Source organism: Mya arenaria, chromosome 17 (assembly GCF_026914265.1).
Source record: "Mya arenaria isolate MELC-2E11 chromosome 17, ASM2691426v1".
In the NCBI taxonomy this organism is placed as follows: Eukaryota; Metazoa; Mollusca; class Bivalvia; order Myida; family Myidae; genus Mya; species Mya arenaria.
Genome location: NC_069138.1, coordinates 11,984,118 through 11,996,388, shown reverse-complemented (window position 1 = coordinate 11,996,388; position 12,271 = coordinate 11,984,118). Strand labels below are relative to the sequence as shown.

Genomic DNA, 12,271 nt, shown 5'->3' with positions numbered 1-12,271 from the left:
CATTCGGAGCTCCTCGGCCATTTTTATCGAAAACAACCCCGGATGTATATGGACGGTTTACATACTCAGAAATCGGTATGTTTAAGTCCGCTGCAAGTAGATCGCGTAGTAATTATAATTTAGCAGATAGACGTTATGACTTAACTCTTGGGAATCTTAATTATATTTGCAATAAAACACTTCACTGGCAATGACTTTAAACTTATATCAACAAAAACAAGCTTAATCACTACCTTTAATTTAGGATAAAATTCAAAATTTTACGAACTTCTTCAACAGATGTACCTGCATGTATACGAGATTGTTATTGATAAAAATGGCCGAGGAGTTCCGACTGACAAGGCGCTAGACGCGATGAAGTCAAGGTCTGCAAAAATCCATGACAGTCTAATACGACATCGGGGACAAAGCGCTGGACCAACAACCATTTTATTATGTACATTAATACTGGTTTAAAAAAACACGAAAAATACATATTTTATCAAAATACATGCCACTCAAATGAGGCACTATTTTGTTAAATGACGTCATTTTAAAAACGCGCAATGATACTTTGTTATGATATGACGTCAGCAGAGTGGCATACGGCCGTATTTCACTGGAGTGGGAAACGAACTGCCGTATTCTGCGAGTGCATTTGGATTTATGAGGAGTATATACCACTAGGATTTAGAGAGGGCGCACCCGGCGCGTGTACCCCCTTAAATCATCCAAGTTTACTGTATTCATCAATATGGGAGAAAAAAAAATGTCATAACATACGCTCATAATGCACCATTTCCGACTGCAAATGGTTAAAAAAGATCTTGAGGGAGTCACCACAAATCCCCATGCAAACAGTTCATGCCATATACTTTCGGTTCTGAAGTCGCCCGCTTTAACGTTAATACCTGGAGCCGCCCCTGAATGTTAAATATCTTTATCGATACTTGTTTCTCCTTGAGTTGGCCCTAATCCGTGGATGTATTTAACTTTCTTGAGATTCTATATATAACTCGATTTTTACTCGGGAAATTAAACCGAATGTGCCCACTAGCTAAGCGAATTGCATCATTTTGCGGTTTAAATAGCAGGTGAAGACATGTGTTTGATATTTACAAGCGTTGATGCATAACACACTTGCTTGCTCAGTCAGAAGCTTTATTATGATCATTTGTAAGGTGCGCCGTATGGTACAATGCTCACGACTATAAATGTTTGATTTTTAATTTATCGTTAGTACACTCACCTTTACATAGACCATGATGCAATCAATTTTAAAATAAGAGAAAACCTGCTTGTGTATTTAGAGGAACTGTTTTTCATACAGTTTATGAGAGAAACTGTTTTCCATACAGACAGTTTATGAATGAAACTGTTTTTCATACAGTTTATGAGAGAAACTGTTTTTCATACAGTTTATGAGAGAAACTGTTTTTCATACAGTTTATGAGAGAAACTGTTTTTCATACAGTTTATGAGGAAAACGCGTTTGGAATGACAAAAAGAAGACCTCGCAATTACTGACAATGCCACTCTATTATCGTTTACATCACGTTACAAAAATGCGGTCACAGGCGCTACATTAAGAACATTTATCTGCATTATAGATCCGAATCTTCTTAAAATGCCTAAAGTCTGACTCTTTAAAATGAATTCTGATGGAGAAAACGTTAATTGTTTAACCAGACTGAAAAGAGTTCATTATTTTAAAGATGCACTCTTACTCCCAGATAAGATTTACCACAATTAATAATTTTGATTTAACATTCTAAAAAACATAAATAAATGTCGAAAACAATGGTTCTCATGAAGGATACCGAGTTTAATTTGAAAGAAACGAGCATAAAACACGGTATTTCTACCTTATGAGACTATAATAGACCACATTAAACTTTTAAGCATTCTCCAATCATTTAATAGTTTTGCGCCTTCTGCTATTGAATACACGGTTACAATCTTGTTATCAGTTATTTTCAATAAATGCATTATTTAGTAAGTAGTTAAAGGTTTATCACTCAAAATTGATGTTTATCATACATGTGTTTGTATTGATTTTGAATAAGAGATTGTGATTGCTTACTGAGCACGCATTGACAATTATAGGCTTGTTTTGAGAAAATACTGCATTTGCCGATTTGTCGACCATCTGGTGCCTAGTCCCTTTATTGTTATTCGAAATACGGTATTTCCATTGCCTTTAATACACCAGTCAACTGTAACCACGCCCCCCTCCTCAAGGTCCGGGCGTATACCGGGGATAGCCGGGTAAATGGGCCGTGTTAATACCTTCCAGGTGGCCTCGCAGTGCCGGTTGAATGCGGTGGTTTTGTCTTCGCAAAAATACAGCTGGGATTGGGCCTAACCGAGGGTCCCTGGGGTGCGGAGGCATTTGGTGGGGATTTTACCATATGTTCGTCCCCGCAGGACGGGGATTTTACCCTGGGTTGGCTGGACCGAAAGTCAAAGTCCCCGCTATTGCGCGGACCTGGGGAGGAGGGCGTGGTTATAATTGACTGGTGCATAATAACAACAAAAAACATACTGTTATGATAAAAACACTCTTACATTCATTCTATTATAACTACGCCTCTGATACATTCATTCTATCATAATTACGCCTCTGATACATTCATTCCATTATAATTACGCCTCTGATACATTCATTCCATAATAACTACGCCTCTGATACATTCATTCCATTATAACTACGCCTCTGATACATTCATTCCATTATAACTATGCCTCTGATACATTCAAACTATTATAACTACGCATCTGATACATTCATTCCATTATAACTACGCCTCTGATACATTCAAACTATTATAACTACGCCTCTTATACATTCATTCCATTATAACTACGCATCTGATACATTCATTCTATTATAACTACGCCTCTGATACATTCATTCCATTATAACTACGCATCTGATACATTCATTCCATTATAACTACGCCTCTGATACATTCAAACTATTATAACTACGCCTCTGATACATTCATTCCATTATAACTACGCCTCTGATACATTCATTCCATTATAACTACGCCTCTGATACATTCATTCTATTATAACTACGCCTCTGATACATTCATTCTATTATAACTACGCATCTGATACATTCATTCTATTATAACTACGCATCTGATACATTCATTCTATTATAACTACGCCTCTGATACATTCATTCTATTATAACTACGCCTCTGATACATTCACTCTATTATAATTAAGCCTCTGATACATTCATTCTATTATAACTACGCCTCTGATACATTCATTCTATTATAATTACGCCTCTGATACATTCATTCTATTATAACTACGCCTCTGATACATTCATTCCATTATAACTACGCCTCTGATACATTCAAACTATTATAACTACGCCTCAGATACATTCATTCCATTATAAATACGCCTCTGATACATTCATTCTATTATAACTACGCATCTGATACATTCATTCTATTATAATTACGCCTCTGATACATTCATTCTATTATAACTACGCCTCTGATACATTCATTCTATTATAACTACGCCTCTGATACATTCATTCCATTATAATTACGCCTCTGATACGTTCAAACTATTATAACTACGCCTCTGATACATTCATTCCATTATAACTACGCCTATGGTACATTCATTCTATTATAACTACGCCTTTGATACATTCATTCTATTATAATTACGCCTCTGATACATTCATTCTATTATAACTACGCATCTGAGGCTTTCATTCTATTATTACTACGCAACTGATACATTCATTCTATTATAACTACGCCTCTGATACATTCATTCTATTATAACTACGCATCTGATACATTCATTCCATTATAACTACGCCTCTGATACATTCAAACTATTATAACTACGCCTCTGATACATTCATTCCATTATAACTACGCATCTGATACATTCATTCTATTATAACTACGCATCTGATACATTCATTCTATTATAATTACGCCTCTGATACATTCATTCTATTATAACTACGCCTCTGATACATTCATTCTATTATAACTACGCCTCTGAGGCATTCAACTTCCCTAGAGGTATACACGTGGCGTCCTGGTACATAGAGCTCCATGCAATACGAGTGCAAATCAACTTTAATATGTGACGTATTTCCATACACATCTAATAACTCACACACGCACATCCGATAATACATTTTATACTCACATTTAGTGTAATCAGCTTTTTACTCACTTTTACTGTTATCAGCTTTTACTAACATTTACTGTAATCAGCCTTTACTCTCATTCGCTGTAATCAGCTTTTACTCACATTCAGTGTAATCAGCCTTTACTCTTATTCGCTGTAATCAGCGTTTACTCACATTCAGTGTAATCGGCTATTACTCATATTCAGTGTAATCAGCTTTTACTCGCATTCAGTGTAATCAGCTATTACTTATATTCAGTGTAATCAGCTTTTACTCACATTCAGTGTAATCAGTTTTTACTCACAATCACTGTTATCAGCTTTTTTCACATTCACTGTCATCAGCTTTAACCCACAATTACAATAATCAGTTTTTAATCACAATTATAATAATCAGCTTTTACTCACACTTACTATAATCAGCTTTTAGTCACAATCACTATTATCAGCTTTTACTCACAATTACTATAATCAGCTTTTAGTCACACTAACTATAATCACCTTTTACTCACAATCACTATTATCAGCTTTTACTCACAATTACTATAATCAGCTTTTAGTCACATTTACTGTTATCAGCTTTTAGTCACATTTATTGTTATCAGCTTTTACTCACTATACTGTAATCAGCTTTTACTCACATTTACTGTAATCAGCCTTTATTGACATTCACTGTTATCAGGTTTTACTCACATTTACTGTAATCAGCCTTTATTGACATTCACTGTTATCAGGTTTTACTCACATTTACTGTAATCAGCCTTTATTGACATTCACTGTTATCAGGTTTTACTCACATTTACTGTAATCAGGTTTTACTCACATTCACTGTAATCAGGTTTTACTCACATTCACAGTAATCAGCCTTTTTCACATTCACTGTCATCAGCTTTAACCCACAATCACTGTAATCAGCAATAGTCTTGACACCGAATACGATGATGCAATTTGTACATGAGTGAATGATGTAATAAGTTCAACTATTACATCATAGTATGCGATGCCACGTTCATTATTGTAAATGGTGCAGGAGTACTTAAGTACAACAATAATAAATGATATACACACATTTACTGTAATCAGCGAAACTCTTGCATCATCATATGCGGTGTCACGACCAATCTGATGTCAGTAAAAGAAATAAATCAACGGTTAATCAACGGTATTTTATATATATATAATCACATTCAAAGTAATTAGAACCACCCTTGCACCATTATATGCGGTGTCATTGCTATTATTGCTTACAAAAGCGCATATATTATTACCGTTAAAGAGCACACACTTCTTTTAAAACGCGAAAAGTACTTTTATAACTTTCATAATAGTGAAAACTGGGGTCAAATAAAGAACAAACTGTTCCTGTTTGAAGCGTCTAAGCATATATGAAATAATGTTGTGCATCCATACGCATCGACGCATATTTCTTACAGTAAATGTTGAAAATATGTTTGGGTCACCGGCAATTTTTTCCCATATTTTTATATTTTTATTTAAAGCACAACATCTTCTCCCTCCTTTCTCTCCCCCCCTCCCCCCTCTTTCTCTCTTCTTAATACATACTCTGCGAGGGGTGAATGCGAAACGTTTTAAGTGACATTAAATAAAGAAAAAGATAGAACCTTTTCGCTTTCACCCCTCGATATATTAACCCTGCTTTAGATCTAGAGATATCACACAAGCATTGAAATATCAGTATTAAAAACTTTTAGTATCAATAAATGGAGGATAAGTGTTTGTTTAAGTGTAAGATCGTAATATATTCCACCGAGTGAGCACCATTATTATATTTCACGTGTGGTGTAGCTACCCCCACCCCCAAAATAATTATTCCGGATTACATTGCAAATGCACCCATGGTTGCATTCTGAAACAATGCCGATATTTATATATTATTGCCCTGAGTATTTTCGAGCATCACTGACCCTGATCAACAATGAGACCTGATTTTAACCCTGATGTACGGCGGAAGGTCACCCGGCCCTCATTTAATTTTATTCCTGATAACATTGCTAATGCACCCAGAGTTCTATTCTAAAGAATTGTGGGTAATCCGTAAAAACTTTAAGCACATAATTGACGATGAGCCCCGATTCCAACCATGAAGCACTGCGGAAGGTCACACCAACCCTATCTTTTTCATACCGGATTTTATTGCTAATGCATCCAGAAAATGCGTTCAAAACAGAACTATCTGCATTTTGTTCCGTTGTTCCAAGTCAATTTTAATAAAAGCAGCGTTGGAATGTTGGAATTTAAACTGTAATGCCAGGCAGCAGACATCTAACAATGGTCTGTTAATGTTTATTGATGTGTTTTGTTTTGTTTTTTCATTGTTTGCATGCTAGTGTAGCATATTTTGCAAATAAAAGCAAGCGCTACAACGTTCCTTATATCCGAACATAATGCAGATAGTATTGTTATAAAAACGTTGCATATTACCGGCACCATGGAATTCGTAAGGAGCGTACGACCAAATGCTCTAATAATTCATGCAACTATCATGACAAAAAATATCAGGTTTGTTGTTATATCAAAACGAAATGCAGATCATTCTGTTTTGAAAACATTGAATTTGGACCATAGTTCCAAATAATGGTTTGATAAGAATGCGGCGGAATGCTATTATGTGAACTGACATGTCAGGCGCCAGTCTTCTTACAATGCTACGACGGAACGCGTTTTTATTTTGAATTTTGAATTATTTTGCATACACAGCTTAATTTGCCTCCAAGACTGTTATCATTGCGATGATACCTTAGGCTAGTACTAGGTGATGCACTTAATTGGAGGAAGAAGAAGACAACACATGTTTGATGTCACTTGTCTTGGCAGTTATTGCAAAATTACAGGGACTGTTTATAGGACCCGAAGATATGTCCCTAACCTGAAAGTAAATGGTTAAAAATGTTTAGAAATGAAACACCGGATTTAGGCTTATTATAGTGTGAGTCTATTTAAAGAGGTCGTGAAACAAACAGCACGCTTACGACGTTTAAAGCTGCACTCTCACAGATTGAACGTTTTGACAACCCTTTATTTTACTTATTTTTTAAATATAAGACTGCTGACAAAACATTAGATCGCAGATTTTTATATTTAAGTTCAAAAATTGATGTTTTATGCATTTTTCTTCAACCGTTAGTAACGGTTTAAGCCATAAAACATTAATTTTTGAATGCAAATATGAAAATCTACGATCTGATTTTTGTCAGCAAACTGATATGGTTTGCAGATATTTACGCAAAAATGTGCTCTTTCCAAGACAAAAACTAAAAGAAGTTGTCAAAATGGTAAAACTGTGTTTAGCTTAAAGACTGTGGTAGGCAGGCATACAATTACATAGTGACGAACATATTTATTCCTAAATGTACCAGATTCTGAATTTGGCATGGTGTCTAAGGATGAAAATAGTCGGATTACATTAAACATCATTTTTCATGCACTGTGTTATTGTAAATGTTTATAGTGGGTATTTTGCCTGCCTATTGACGCGGGATGTTGGCTACGGAGGCGGGTGAGAGGGTAAGTGTGTCTGCCAATGCAAAAATGGTGGTAGGAAATTTTGTGTTAACCCATTACATATCATCATATACAAATTATCTCCAGTTAAGCTTATTTACCATGTGTACAAAGACATGCAATTTAAAACTGGCTAATAGATTGCCGTTTACGAATATGCAAGAATTAAGCTCAACAGGGTCTTCGAACACAAAACGTACCATATGCACTGGCTGCGAGTCTTTCAGATCTTTCTGTGAACATCTGATTATGAGACGACTGGAACAATAATCACCATGAATAGAGACGGAACCAACATGTGAAAAAATCAGAATAATTAAATGTTGAACATTGTCATTCTCTCGAATAAATACAAACATTTCTGTATGAAGACCGTCTCCGTGGCCCAGTGGTTAAGCGTCCGCCTACGGAGCGGGAGGTCGTGGGTTCGATCCCTGGCCGTGTCATACCAAAAGACGTTAAAGGTTGGTACAAGTTGCTCCCTTGCCTGGCGCTCGGCATTTAAAGGGTAGTGCTTGGAAAAGTGGTGTACTCAGTACTGGTTTAACCCAGGAAAGTTGTACCCCGTGTATCGGTGCTTTACACTGAGCACGTAAAAGAACCAAGGTGTCTCTTCGAAAAAGAGCTAGGGTATCGCACCCGGACTTCCTTGTATCCCACCACTGTTTCTTCAGGGTGCTGTCCCTTCAGCAAAACATAGGACCTCGTTGGAAATAAGTGCTTGCACTTTCACGGGTTATCCTTGACCGCAAGGTCTAAAGAAATACATACATACAAGGCAATCTCATTATAATAAGATTCTTAGTAATGGCTACAGGACGTAACATAGCATAAGAGATTCGAACACTGTTTTTCTTTAGGTATGTACTTAGTCTAATGTGAAATCTTCAACAGTTTTGAAATGTCAAAAAATACGCTTAGTCCTAGTCTTAACACCTTTATCAAGTTTAATGATGGCCACAATAACTGCGCTGTAGCCACAATTATCTTCTTAGAAAACGGACCAGCTTAAGATTGAATTAATAACCTTTAAATATTTGTGAAGTGTTGGAGCCCACATCTGAAATTCCAGCCTGTTTTGTTCGTTTACCTTAAGGCTTGACACTGGCATATTAATTATCCTGTAATGAAACAAAAATACATATATATTTAAATGAAAAACTACAGAAACAAGTTCAGTAGCCAAAAGTTTAAACATTAACCCCGTTTAATGGCACAGGGTAAACGCCAAAGACATAGAACACAAAAAAAACACTATCGCAACCACGAAACATGGAACAACAGTACAAAGTTCCATAAACAACACAGTATATATTTTCTGTAAAAAAGGATTTAGTTACCGGCTTGGAACGGTCAGTAAAATGTAAATTTACTGGGGGTTCAAACCAGTTTGTGGGCACAACCTCACTTTTATCCTAACACTCCCGAATAAAGTAAAAACGAAAACACTGTTTATTGTTGTAGTAATGATACAACTAAAAATATGATAAACAATAGGTTAGGTTGAATTGTTTCCCTTTAATCAAAAACTATATTGCATGAAATGTTTAATATATCTAGATGATGTCAATTAAATTAATTGCAGCTGTTAATCACACTTTATTAAGTAAACATGCAACCAAAAAGTGTTACATTTTTGCTACATTAAGGATAATGAATATGCGGATCGAATAAAATCAGTATGAATGATACAACTGCATTTAAGCAGTATGAATACTTCGGCGGCAAATAAGCAGTATGAATACTTCAGCTGCTTTCGAGCAGTATGAAAACTCTGGCTGCATTTCATCAGTATGGATATTTCAGCTGCATTTTAAGGCGCTATGAATACACAGGTTGTGATTAAGCAGTATTTTAACCAGTACTGTATAATATTAAAAATTGTAGTAATGCGTTATGATCCGGAAAGACGAATAGTAATATTATGGACTTCTTTAGATTTCGCCTCGTAGAATTTGATTCTTCAAAAATCCGATCGAGTCCAGTACAACGGTTTGAATCATAACGCTGTACTGATAACCATATTTTATAACCAGTTGCAACTTCAATATAGTATCGAAAAAAAAACACCTGAATGGTACCCCAAGATTTGCATAGACGTCGCTATGGATCTGAAGAAACCGGCTCTGTGATTCCATACTCTGGCTGGCACTTTTACACAAACTGCAAATACTAACCTGTATGGGAATGGAAGGAATATCTATAATCAAAGACTACATAGTTCAGTATGGAAAACAAGTACCCCACGGAGTAAATGTCAATCTTTTCTTTAATTCAGTCAAACATGTGGCATAACATTAAAGATAGGGTAATGGGTCTTTCTGTAGATGAGTGTTATGTCTCTGGCAACGAGTGTACCAAGTGTGATTTGAATATCTAGAACGGTTTTTTTTAAATATTAATTTTAGTATACTTGTGAATATTATCTCCGGAAACATGTACATCAAGGTTCATTTGAACATCTTGAATGTTTTTTGTAGACAAGACCAATGTTTAAATTTTTGAGAATTGCTTGACAATACCTGGACCTTTTTGTTTAAAAAACAGACAAGCTCAAATTATAACATTCTAGTTGGGGTAGTGGTCATGGCACAAACTTCTTACACAACAATTTTTTGATTCACAGCCTGCGCGCATTTGAGCTTTGTTTGTGGTCACCAAACTGGATTTTGTGCTGTACTAATATTACATTCATCAGACAACTAACATGTCAGGCTTCGTGACCACCGACTTAACATTCGTTAATAGATTTCATTACGCGAGGACTTAATTTTCATGAATTTTTAGGTCGAAAACTAAAAACCTAAACAAAATATTAAACATTACCATTTAATTTGTGTTGCAAATTTGCGAAGTAAGCCCAAACCATAAAACTGTGGAATAAAGTCCATGCAAAATAATAACAAATATGCTAATAGGTATAAAGTGAAGTTAATTTATTGTAATAGGCATACATTGATCCACCTGGACTGTTTGTAAGGCGCAATAAAGACCAGAGAAACAGTCTTCAGATTCTGGAATTATAAGGTTGATGTTTAATAAGTTTTCAATACCTGCAAAGTACCTGCATTAGTACATCCACGTATTATTTCTGAAAAACTGGTGTTGAGTGAACAGAGGAATGGTTCACTTATAACACATTCACAAATGTTGAAATATTGATATTGAGAAACTGACTTTTTGCTAAGACCAAATACTATTTGGATGGTTACATACAGAAATGCGTAAAAACTTAATTATTGCAATGGCGTAATTGTAAGGTAGATGACAGAAATATTGAGAAACTGGCTTCTGACAAAGGCCGATATTGAAGGAAGCGGACAAAAACAGTGAGAAACTGACTTCTGTCAAAGGCCGATTTTGAAGGAAGCGGACACAAATATTGAGAATCTGACTTCTGACAAACGCTTAATTGAAAGGTAGCTGACATAAATATAAAAAAAACTGACCTCTGACAAAGGCCTTAGATTAAACTTATCTATTTTACAACGATTGTGAAACAAGTTATTACAACATTATATTAATCACTCTTGTTAGCGCAGTGTAACGCGAGAGTGAAGTCTTGTGTTGTTTTGAAAGCCGGTGTACCCTGAGGAAACCCACTTGTTCGGTTTGCTGACCACAAACCAAACTCACATGCGCCAAAGCCGGGAACGGAACTTGAGTCGCCTAGATGAAAAGCGAGTGCGATAATTACTGACCTAACCTGACAACCTTTAGGCCTAATTGGAAGGAGGCGGTCAGAAATATTGAGAAACTGACTTCGGACAAAGGCTTATTTGGAAGGTAGCTGAAATAAATATTGAGACTGACGTCTGACAATGATTTTAGAACGGAAGTGGACAGAATTAATAATCTGATTTCCAATAATCGCCTTTGTTGAAGGTAGCGGACTCAAACATTGAGAAACCGACTTCTGACAAACGCCTTTATGGAACGCAGCTGACAAAAATATTGAAAACTGACTTCTAACAAAGGCCTGTTTGGAAGAAAGCCGAAATAATTATTGAGAAACTGACATATGACAAAGGTGTATTTAAAAGTGTTTTCGATTTATTGCAACATGAATCCTAAATCAATCCTGTGTAAAGTTTCATTAAACCTTCTTTATACTTTTCATCACCACATGATATTTAAGTTATTCAGTTAAACATTTTTCTGATTTTATAAGTTATGAAAATATCCTAACTGACCCCAAATGCAATCCCATAGATCATTGTTTTATTTCTTTTTCTAGAAACAAAAACTTTAACATTGAATCCACCAACCCCAAGGCAATCACAACTATGCCTCACATAAGCTACCTTTACATAATCGCAACTACTTAATACATTCATTACTCTCTTTATTTTAATCATTTTTCTGTATTAAGTAACAGCGATATTGACTGCGACCCCGTCAATCCGAGAAAAATACAAACTACGTTTCAACAAAAGCTTCCTTTACAAGATCTTCGATTCTTACAAACATGAGTTAGCTGAATCATTTTTTTTCTTTTTAGTTACAGAGACATTGACAATGATTCCATTGACCCCAAATGCAGTCCAAAGCTATGTCATCACATGACCCTCCTTTACAAAGTTTC

The 12,271-nt window shown here is 35.6% G+C and overlaps 1 protein-coding gene across 8 annotated transcripts in view; it reads right to left on the bottom strand.

Moving 5' to 3' along the window:
• LOC128224218 (argininosuccinate synthase-like) overlaps positions 1–5,066 on the bottom strand; it is a 29,424-nt gene extending 24,358 nt beyond the window's left edge. For 5 of the 8 annotated variants that reach the window (XM_052933996.1, XM_052933994.1, XM_052934001.1 and 2 more), the window contains exon 1: positions 4,183–5,066. The gene's annotated coding sequence lies outside the window, so the exon portion shown is untranslated. The remainder of the gene's footprint in view (positions 1–4,182) is intronic. The other 3 variants (XM_052933998.1, XM_052934000.1, XM_052934002.1) reach the window with 2 other exon arrangements.
• Between the last annotated feature and the right edge of the window lie 7,205 nt (positions 5,067–12,271).